The sequence below is a fragment of the Erigeron canadensis genome, chromosome 1 (genome assembly GCF_010389155.1).
Source record: "Erigeron canadensis isolate Cc75 chromosome 1, C_canadensis_v1, whole genome shotgun sequence".
Lineage (NCBI taxonomy): Eukaryota > Viridiplantae > Streptophyta > Magnoliopsida > Asterales > Asteraceae > Erigeron > Erigeron canadensis.
In genome coordinates this window covers 25588053-25600294 of record NC_057761.1, presented here as the reverse complement: position 1 = coordinate 25600294, position 12242 = coordinate 25588053, and the positions used below count along the sequence as shown (strand labels likewise).

Below are 12242 nucleotides of genomic sequence, written 5' to 3'. Positions count from 1 at the left end.
GTTGTAGTATGTATCTAACTATACAGTATATAACTTGTTAAAATGTCGTCATGTCGACCTTATATAACAAGTAAAAAGTGATGCGACACAAGCCACAATGATAATTGTATGCACATTATAGACACTTTGTTTAGAGTATTTATTCAAATGCAAATGCACTTTGCTAGGAATAAATAATTAACTAACTAATGTCTCAACTGATCCTAAGTTACTTCGATGGGTAACTTTTAAGAGTTACATACAAATTTCTATACACGTAGTCACGTATCCTTTTAGGGTTTGTTTATTAATTTTTCTTGGGCTGGCTGAGTAAAAGTTAAAAACAAGTCCACGACCAGGCCCAAAAAACGATAAGTCACCCTTGAAATAAAAAAGTATATATATATATATGAATTATTATAATTGTCTCCACAGATCAAAAACCCTAAACCCCAAATAATAATATTCTCTACTAAACCCTAACAGCAAGCAGAGATGAGACCTCCAATGAGAGGCGGTCGTGGTGGTGGGCGTGCTGATCGCGGTGGCAGAACCGGTGGTAGACGACCAGGAGGACGTGGGCCTCCAAGAAAGCATGTGGGGCCACTGGCCCCGCGAGAAAAAGGCAGGGGCCAGGAATGAAAGGTGGAAACAAGGTGGTAATAGAACCACACAGACATGAAGGTGTTTTTATTGTTAAAGGTAAAGAAGATGTTCTTTGTACCAAAAACTTGGTTCCTGGTGAAGCTGTTTATAATGAGAAAAGAATCTCTGTTCAGGTATATATATATATATATATATATGAATAACCATCACCAAATATAGGTCTTACTAGATATACGGTATACCCATGTTAGCCTGCATACGTCTGAGTCGAAGTGTATCGATTGTTGAATGTACATGAATGATGGTGTTTCATGTAATATCTTTACTAGACAAATTAATTATTGTGTGGTTTTATATGTGTGCATTTAGTACAAAGTGTTGATCGGCTTATTTGTGCTATATACGAAAGAAGTTTTTTTTTAAAAATTGTTTTAAACTGTTAGTGCGACTACGATTATACCAATTTGTATGCAAAAAGCTTAATTCAAAGTTTGACGCGTACCTAATGAAGTTTTCTAACAATTGCTTCTATAGTTCTATATAGTATGTATGGGTCAAAGTAAAAGAGTTTTGCATTGACCAATGTGAATGTATAGATAATGTTTACCATGATGTATAAAGAATTTTTCATGCTTTGTTGAAACTAGTATTTTTAGGGAGAAAAAGGTTTACAAGTTTAGCATAAAAGTTGGATCATGTCACATATTTGTATCAACTTTGTGTTTTTTTGTGCATCTTATTTACTTTCTAGCATTGTTTATAACATATATTGCAATGACTTTAGTAAAAATGCATGAAAATTTTCATATATTGAGTTATATTTAACTTAAATAGGTGGTTGGATAATGTGCTTGGACAACTTTAAATAAACAAGATATTATTCAGAATTTTGGGGTATTTGGACATTTGTTAATGTGCTTGGTATCTAGAATGAGGATGGAACAAAGGTAGAGTACAGAGTCTGGAACCCCTTTAGGTCAAAGTTGGCTGCTGCTATTCTTGGTGGGGTTGACAATATTTGGATGGTAAGTTTTGTATTTTTGTCACCGATACAAGAAATGTATTACTAAAATCCAGGTGTTTTGTTTTTGAAATGCTCTTACATGCTCTTTTCTGCTTCATAGAAACCTGGATCAAAAGTGCTTTATCTTGGAGCTGCATCTGGCACCACTGTTTCTCATGTATCTGATCTTGTTGGTCCGGTAAGTGTTTTTTTTATTTGATATTCAAATAACTATCAAGTAATAAGTAATTACCCCTCTGCCGTTTTAAAAAAAATAAGTAATTACCCCACTTTCCTTTTCTTAGACTGGAGTTGTGTATGCCGTTGAGTTTTCCCATAGAAGTGGTAGAGATTTGGTGAACATGGCGAAAAAGAGGACTAATGTTATTCCTATTATTGAAGATGCTAGACATCCAGCCAAGTACAGAATGCTTGTTGGCATGGTCGATGTTATCTTTTCTAATGTTGCTCAGCCTGATCAGGTTTGCTTCTCATTTACAATATACCTAGGCCACTTATTCTTTTTGATGTGGTGTACCATTCACTTTCGAGATTAGTACTGATCAACTGATCTTCACGTCGCTAGTTCTCTGCATTTTCTTTTGCTTATATTTTTTTGCTTGTACGCAGTGTTATTTACCGCTTTATATCATTTCATTTAAAATTTAAAACTAGTTCTTATTGACATATTATTGTTCATTTGTATAAAGAGTCTTAAGTATATATATTTTAGCTGTTATGGTTATCAAAATTGTTATGCTATTACTGTCCTTTGTCATGCTTTTCCCAAACTAAAATGGTTACACTAGAGCCGGTCAATGGTTTTGATGTTTAAAATCATTTTTGATACTATTTTACTTCACTTTCCTTCTATGTTTTGTTCTCGATTAAAATATAGCATATGATGAGATTACTCGGATTCTCCTTCAGGACATCTTGGATGATGCAAAAACCGAGTTTCTGATGCAATATTTGACATTAAAGTGTATTTTATATGTATGATTTGGTGCTTTTTTTCCTTGATAGTTATTAAGCTTATGCGAAATTAAACAAACTTTTTTACGCACAACCAAGGTTGGTATTGACCATGCCACTTCTTTTATGATATGAAAATAGAGTTTTTAATACACATAAAGAATTTGGTGCTTAATAGTTTTGAAGGATTTTAAAATTAAAACAATTTTTTTTATACACAACCAAGGTTGGTATTGACCCTGCAACTTATTTTGTAATATGAAAAGGAGAGTTTTCAAAGCTTGTTATGATTTTGTTACTTTTTTCTTTAATACTCCGTAGTTTATAGGATATGCAAAGTTAAACGATAGTTTTTATACACAACGAAGGTTGTTATTGATCCTGCAACTTCTTTTGTAATATGAAAAATAGAAGTTTTAAAGCTTATTATGAATTTGTTTCATCTCACTGCATTCTTCAAGGCATTATGGATGATGTACTTAGTTTTCTTTTCACTTTTGAGTTGTCTGGTGCTTCCAATTAGGGATATTTTTGCGTCTACTTGTGTGCTTCGATGATTTGATAATGGGCAACGATTTTATATATTCTTTGATTGTCCATGCATATATTATGTCATTTCCATTGCAACCAAATCTACTAAACTGCTGCTTATTTCCCTTTTCAGGCTAAAATTTTTGGACGCAATGCAAGTTATTTCTTGAGAACTGGAGGATATTTTGTTATTTCAATCAAGGTTTGTTTTTCTTGATCTTGGTAGTCACTTTGCATGGCAATAAGTTCGTATGCTTGTTTATGTCATTTGCTGTATATGAACATGTAAAGTCAATCTTTATCTCTGTTTATTTATAATGCATAGCTCTTATCAGTTCTGCTGAAAACTTGATAGGCAAACTGCATAGATTCGACTCTTGCGGCAGAGGCTGTATTTGCTGCAGAAGTGAAAAACCTACAAGCTGAGCAGTGTAAACCAATGGAACAGGTTACCCTTGAACCTTTTGAACGAGATCATGCTTGTGTGGTTGGTACCTATCGTGCACCCAAGAAACAGAAACCTGCTGCGTAGGTGCTCCGTTTGAAATGCTACAACCAAAATTTCGTTTTTGCATCTAGGGAATGCTTTAACTTGTTTTGTTTTGAAGTATCTAAACGAGAATTAAAACTTCAAGTTTTGGATCCGTGTTAGGCTTTTGTTATGTGAGCTAGCAGATTATGTTAACAATGATCATATTCATTAAAACTGCATTAAATTGTTAGGAATGGCAAAATATTCTTTTTGGGCATTTGTGTTTTTTGGAAGTTTTACTGCTTTGATAATTGTTTTTGAAGGACAATAATTCTAGTTTCCGAAGTACTGTATCTTTCATACGTAAGTGTTTGATGTTCCCACAATCCAGCTGGTTTGGTCCCTCCTATATGAAGTAGATCCAGTGGACTCATTGCAGCGTTAATTGTCTACTCTAAAAAGAAATTTAGAGATTTTTGAGTTTTCTTTTTTTCAATATGTAAATGAATTAAATTTAATTAGTTATATTGCCATTTACATTCTAATGTTTTATTCATTCTATGAATCTATGATTAGTCGTATATGAAAAGAAAGAAAATGTAGGACTTTGCTGTAGCCGCCTGTAGTTAAAAACAAGATATTATATTATATCTATTTTGACCTCTTTAAAGTATTATAAAACGTTTATTATTTTAATCAAAAGCTCATTTTTTAGATTAGTTGTTAAAAATAATCATTGGAGCATCCCACCATCATTGCTTCATCCTATGCGAATATTACCTTTTTAAATATATAGTTTTATAAGAACCAGCTATTGCCTTTTGTACCAAACCTTCACGAATGTCATGCCCACCTACCCTACTACTCTGGATTATTTTTCCTCGGTTCTTAATAAATCGCAGATGGTCACATTTATTTTTATTTTTTTCTGAAAGATTTTTATAGTCTTCAAATTCATACAAGAGAAATTGTATTTGCGCCGCAACTCCGCAAGAATAAATTGTGTCGACCCTAAAAACATCAAGTTATCACTCTCTGTTGGAAAAGAAATGAATGTTTGTTCCAATAATATAATTCGTTAAATTTATGTATTCACTGCTCTTAATATAAATGATTAAGAAAATGAATGAAAGTAACTAATAAAATTTAATCAAGTGAATGGATGATTAGGATTTATCCCATGCTAGTCAATATACTTTATCGAATACTAAATGGTATCAACGTAATGCGACAATTAAGACGGCGAGGGGTAGTGGTGGTGACGGACAACGACGGCAGTAACAGTGGTTATTAATGTAAAAGTAATTGATCTAAAAGGGGGTGTTAGCTATTATAAGAGCTGAGTGATATATGTTATAAATAATTTTATTAAAGATATTGTAAGTATGGAAAATGACTAATCCTCCTAACAAAAGAGCCTAAAAATTCTCCTAACACTATAAGAAAGTAACATGTGGTATCCACTAATTCTCTTTTCTAATCTTGCCCCCTGATTTTTCCACATGTCATCATCCAATAGTTAGGAGGATTTTTAGGCTATTTTGTTAAGAGGATTAATCATTTCCCAGTAAGTATATTAGGTGGAGGTATTTAAATTAGTAAACAAAAAAAAAACAACTGGGTTGGATCAGTGGTTGGAGTCCTTGCCTCTAGAGACAGAGGTCAAGGGTTCGATCCTTATGCCTAGTATAGTTGTATACATCTCAACCTCGCCCATACACCGTCAAAAATGGTATTGTGATCCAAAACTCATGTAAGGCGGCATTGGGAGTTACTTTTTTGCTTTTATTTAAATTAGTGAGAAAAAAAAAAGTGACATTTTAAGGTTATTGGTTCATTATTCGGGAAAATTAAATGGGTAGTTTGTTTAATAAAAAGGTAAAAATAAATAATCTATTGGTCAGGTGGGGACCCTCTTTGGAGGAATTGACGTAGGTGATGTTGGCTTGGAGAACCAGGAATTGAATCTTGATTCCCTGTGGTTTCGGATGTTTACTCCTTGAGCGTGGGGGCTGGCATACGTGTTATCACTCGATCTCGTGTTCTGAATGAGTGTACGGGTTGCAACTTCCAGCATAGTATCCACCTTAGATATCTCTGTTGGAGTCCGAACTATTAACATCTAACACTTACTGTTGAAAAAAGCTGACATTATTTTTCAAACAAATGGTCAATGATAATATTTCGTAGGTGGAATATTTATATATGAACAGTTGAGTTGAAACAAGATAAAAAATTCCCATCCAAAACACATTAAGGAAACAAAACTAAAAAGTTTTGAGAAATAAAGATAAATAAATGGTTATTTTTGCCACCAAAACAATCCATGCGATTTTCAGGTCGATTCAACAACAAAATATTTACAAACTCATGTGCATCAATAAAAAGAGGAAAGAAAAAATGCATATAACTTTATTGGTGGTTATTGATGCCACATGTGTTTATAAATTGTGTTTGTAAAATTTTGTTTGTGATGTGTTTGTAGCATTACTCTTGCCAAAATCGAGAAAAGAATGAATAATTGATGATGAATTTTGATGATGCAAGCTTTTTCCACTACATCAATTATTCTTTGAATTCACTATTTAGAGAGTTTACAATGATAGGTTTTCAAAAAGCTTTTCTTGTAAAAAGAACATGTAAGATGTTTTTTTATTAAAATTGGATATAATATACAATAATATTTTAAATGAGAGGAAGTGAAAGGCTGAAGATTGCTGAAAATTGGATATAATATACAATAAATAACTAGATCAATACACGGTCGTTTACTGTGTTTCGAAATAAAATTATGCACGTATATGAAAAATATACATCGTATAGTATACCAAATTGAAATTTATTAATAAATCGAGCATAATGTTAAGATAAACTCTAACACTTTTATATTTTTTGGTATAACATATATAGAGTGAGTTTGATATATATTAAAGGTTTTCAATACTTGAACTTACTCAAATCTGATTCGAATCCGATCCAAAAAACTCGGGTTATGGTTGTGAAATCCTAACCCGCTAACCTGAGAAGCTTACTTTTTTGGTCGGGTCGGGTTCACCTTTCAGGTTAATAGGCCAACCCAAATCATTAAAATTTAATAGGTCGACCTACCAACTCATATGACCCGACAAACAACTACTCATTTGACATTTTGACTTGTAACCCATATGATCTGAAATCAACTGACTAAACCATTTGGCTCGCCAACCAACTAACTTGATATTTAAGTTGGTGGTTGGGTTTTAGGTTGATGTGTTGGAAGATTTTGGTTGAGATTACCAACTCGATTTTTATATCAGGTCGGGTTCGAGTTAGACATTTGTAACTCGTAAAGCTGAATCCGTTAGAATTATATTATAATACTGATATTTGTTGTTATTATTTTTTTTTGAAAGGTGTAAATTACTCGTGAATCATGAGGTTTAACATACATTGTTTTAATCCGGGGCCGTGCTAGAGAGCTCTTTCGTCGAATAATTCATCAACTTAAACCCCTCAATGAAAATTCCTTATCACCGAAAAATACACCCAGATTCACTATAGATAGGAATAAAATACATTTGACCACCTCAAATAAAGTTATTTACCCATGAATTAAAAAATTTAAAGTTGATAGTTGGTGGAGTCAACCGTTATCATCCATATCCATTTTCACGAGTAAAGGTTATAAGCATTATTTTCTAAATTTGATTTAAGCCTAAATTTAAACCTTTTGATAGATCATTTATCATATTGCGAATTGCGCGGGAGCTATTCTAGACGGTGAATAAATGGAAACACATAATTGGATTGTTTAAATAATAACTTTTGTGTTACCTAATAGTCATTTTTCTTTTTTCTTAAAAGAATTTGAAACTTACAAAAATCATATATCTTATAATGTTATTACACTGTCAACATTTTTTGACCAAATTATTCGGAACTTAATCAAATACTATGCATTTTTTAAACCAAACATTATCACAAACAATGGAAAAAAATAACTCAAACAATAAATAACTTAGAGATTTTATATATAATTTCACCTGTACAAATTACTTTGTTGACATAGCATAGTGGGTGAAATGTTTTTTTTACTTCATATTGATGATTTTCTTTACTTTCCAATTTCCATTACTAACATATTTAATTATTTTTGTTTCAGTTTAATGTTAAAGTCAAAACATTGGAACTCTTTTATATATTATTTGAAAACTTGGGTGTAATAACTAACTTGTCTAGATTAGCTTTTTATTTTTAATGGTGAGGATTAGATTTTTAGTTTATTTTAAAAGGTTGAGATTAAAAAATAAAATTATTTTTTTTCTTGGTTATGGTAAGTATACATATATATATATATAATATTTTAAATGAGAGGAAGTGAAAGGTTTTATATTTATCAACCTATTGTTCATTTTTTCATACTATTCTTATACTAAAGTAATATGTTTTATTTAATTTTAAGCTTTTAAAAGCTTTTTTTTATTGGAATGGAAAACATTTTTAATTTATTTTTAACAAAACTGCCATTGGAGATGCTCTAATATATGCTTTTCGATTCATGACAAGTAGTAGTGTACAAGTACGGAAATGCTACATTACCTTGTTATACATCTCTTTAAAAAAAAAACATTTACCGGAAAAAAAAATACAAATAGTAATCTTAAGCATAAAAAGTTAAAGTTTACTTTATGTCCTAAATAAACACAGTATTCTTGGTCATTAGAAATGAAACGCGCGTTATGGATCGTATACATATCACACAATTTATCTTTTATTTCTCGTAATTAATCACTAGAAAAATAGCCTTTAACGACACCAAAATTATGACACACGCATATACGATGACACACAATTTTTGGTGTCATTAAAAAACTGTCATAACTTGAAAATCTGAAGGGTTATGACACGTAATTTTTGGTGTCATAAAAAATGTAGTGTAACGCAGAGTACACTTACATTTGGGTGTCATCTTCAATACTCTGTTCTTGAGATTGATTTATAAAAGAAAAGAAAAGATTAGAAGATAAGTTTGTTTCCTCTCAAATCACCCTAAATATGGGGAGAAAATTTTTTAGACAAAAACAACTAACTTTCCCCCTCAAATCATATCATTTCTCTTCTTTTCTATCTTAAAAATAAACTCAAAAACACAAGTGTCGTTTTATAATTTTGTTCCTCATATATAAAAGCTACAAAAAAAACCCAAAAAAAACCTATCTTTTTTTTTAATCAGATCCAGATCGAACGAAGCCCCAAAACCCCAAAATCAAAGAGGAGCTCCAAAATCGAACGACATCGTCTATACAAAATCGAAGCCCCAAAATCGTTCGTTTTTATAGTCAAAATCTTTCAATTTCAATTAGATCTAGAACCTATACTTTTATTGAATTATAGTTGTTTTTTTGGACGAAGGTATTCCCCGATCTATATATAATACGTGTCATCTGACCCCTTTTATGACACGCAATCGGTGTCATTAAAGGCATTTTTTCTAGTAGTGAGTGAACTAGTTCGTTCAATCGTTAATCAAAGTTATCAATTGAAACAGATAGTAAATGGACATCGTAGGTATTAATTAAGAAATAATGTTTTACTAAAGAAAAAACAACCTTCTAAATGATACTAAAACATAATTGAGTGTAAATAAAAACACAAGCTAGTCAATAGCAACTTATGTACCTTTCAAAAAAAAAAAACAACAACAAGGAGTAGCAACTTATGTGTTACTAATTATAACTCTATACTCATTTTTTGTGGTTTGACTTTTCCTTTCTGATGGTCCTTGAATGCACTGCTTGTGTTTTAATTAACTAACTTGTAATGTAAATATGAAATAACAAGAATAGAGATGAGAAGTAAAGAACTTTGTTTAGTTATATGTATATCAAACTAAACGATGAAAACATGGATGGTTGTTTTACAACAACAATAAACAATAAACAGAAAATATATGTTAAGTTTTTGAACACACAAAAACTTAACAAATTTTCTTAGAGAGAATAAAGTAAAACCGTGGAACACCCCCCCCCCCCCTTGTGGCTAGGTTAAGTGATTCCTTTTATAGGCAGATAAGGAATCACATGACTACTCTAGTAGATGTTGACACATAGAGGTTGTCAACTATCTATTGGTGGATCATTCAGATCTGCAGAAGCCTCTTTCATTCATCTTGTTTGTTTCCAAAAACGGTATGAAAGAGAAACTTCACTGCCATGAAATAGTACAAGGTCACATGTCTTCATCTTGATCTTTCAACACGTGTCCTTGGGACCATTCTTCTAATCTTCAAATTCCCGCTCATATTTGACTAACAAATACTGGACGGTGAGTCATTAAACATATCCTTTAGACTTTGAAGATGGAATATGCTTGCAGATAAGTGAGCTCGCTGAATGAGCCACTCGCTGAGTTCCTCAGCGAATCCCTGATCCAACACTTTCGCATTCAAGAAATTTTTTTTTTTGCTAGCTAGTCACAAGTGTACAAATTAACCATACATACACGATAGATAGAAGACGAGCTACATTTACACACATTACACCTAATCGAAACCACCATTTGACCTAATCTTAAACACTATAAATGACATTAACGCCGGGGAACAAAAACGAATAAAAAAAAATTCTAAGATAACCTAGGCTAAATTCCCCGAGACTAAAGACTGAGTCACCAATTTTTACTTAGCTCATTTTTAGTAGTTTCCCATATCCAAACCCCGTTGACCATGACACCCAATGAAAACTGTAAACCCTATTTTAATACACCTGCAAAAGTGAGTTCATGCTCAACTTTGTTACAAAAAAAGTGATTGAAATTGTATGAAGTATCGGTTAACATAACTATAATAAAAAAACCAGTAAAATTATTTATTGTTCCAATAAATCCAATTTAAAAACAAGGGATTAATCATAGGAAGACCAACGTATTTTCTCTTTTATTCACGGTTGCCCATTATACTTTTTTATTGATAAGGTTTACCCACAAATTTTTTTTTTACACGGTTGACCCATAGTTAACCAGTTTACTGGTTATAGTCGGTTAACGAAGCTGACATGGATTCACAACGACAGATTTAATCTCTGGATGACTAATGTATTTTTCCTTTTGTACATGGTTGTCTATTGAACTTTTTTTTTTATTGTTGTGTATTACCAACAAATTCTTAAAATTTGTATACAGTTGACCCAAATATTCAAAGCTGGTTCTCTCTCATACTCAAATCTTCAAAATTGCTTCTTTCTCTATAAAAAAAACCCATAAATTTTAATAAAAAAAAAAGATTTTTTTGAAAAAAATAACAACTGTCAACCGCTCAGTCACCGGAAAATTGTAATTTGTATTTCCGTTGGTTAGGGTTTGTCCGGATCTTAATTTCGAATGTTTTGGTACAAGTTTCGAGTTTCAATTCGAATAAACGAGAGAGAAAATGTCGATTTTGAGTTTTCCGGCGAAATGTTTGAATTCTTACAGGCTAACAAAGGTGAGTGTATAAGATAATTTTGTATCTGACTTGTAAGCTTGAAATTGATAATGTAAATGCCGAAATAGTCAACTATTCGTTTAAAAAAAACTTTTGTTTTTTTTATTGAAATTTCTGAGTTTTCTTTTTATAGAGAGAGACAGTTTTGAAGACCAATTTTGAAGATTTTGGTCAACCATGTATAAATTTTTAAAAGTTTCTTGGTAATACACATCAATTAAAAAAGTTCAATGTCCAACCATGTATAAAAAGAAAAGTACATTAGTCATCCGGAGATTAAATCTGTCGTTGTGAATCCATGTCAACTTCGTTAACCGACTATAACCGGTAAACCGATCAACTATGGGTCAACCGTGTACAAAAAAAAATATTTGTGGGTAAACCTCTTTAATAAAAAAGTATAATGGATAACCATGTATAAATGGGAAAATACATTGGTCTTCCCGTGATTAATCCCTAAAAACAAAGAGTAAATTGTATGAATCGTCCACGTGCTTTGTTAATTTTTAAGTTTTAGTTAATCTAAAAATGTTGTCACATTAGGATTGAGATATTGTAAAATTGAAATCACTTTAGTGGTGAAATTGAATAATCATCAGACATTGGATTGTAATCAATAGTTAAGATTCAAATATCAAGTATTATTTTTTGAACAACAGTAGTGATTGAATTCAGTGGCATGCATATTCATCGTCCGGTAGAGATCGACCACGTCACCAGCACAGTTAATCCGAGGACATGACTGACGGTAAAAGTCTCACTACCGTTCTAGAGGAACTCACAATGGCATGTTTGTAGACTGTAGATTAAACAATAACTAGAAGTATTCATCTAAAGAAATCTACATGGTAGCAAAATAAAACAAAAAGTAAAAGAAAATAAAAGGAAGAAGTTACAAATAAGCAACATCCAATGTGTCAATTGAATAGTAATACTACATAAAGCCTAATTTAGTCTTTAGTATATGAACTAGATTTAGATCTCGTGTAAAACATGGGGTCTGTTAAATAATTTGTTTTATGTATATCCAATAAGGTGAACTAATTAACATTTGTGTAAAATGTATTTATTTTTGTAACTAGATTATAAATAATATGCATTATAATCATGGAATCACGTCCCTATAGGCTATAGTAATATATATGATCCTTATTATTGAAGTTTTTGATTAGTGAATGAGTACATCAAAAAAGTATTGTTGGTCAGCCTAGATGACT

The 12242-nt window shown here is 31.7% G+C and overlaps 1 non-coding gene and 1 pseudogene across 1 annotated transcript; both read left to right on the top strand.

The window, feature by feature from the left end:
• The first annotated feature begins 474 nt into the window (after window positions 1-474).
• On the top strand, window positions 475-3843 carry LOC122585559 (annotated as a pseudogene).
• LOC122586231 lies at window positions 2484-2556 on the top strand. Its single transcript, XR_006321935.1, has one exon. It is a non-coding gene; the product is annotated as a small nucleolar RNA snoR60 (small nucleolar RNA).
• Window positions 3844-12242: the final 8399 nt, after the last annotated feature.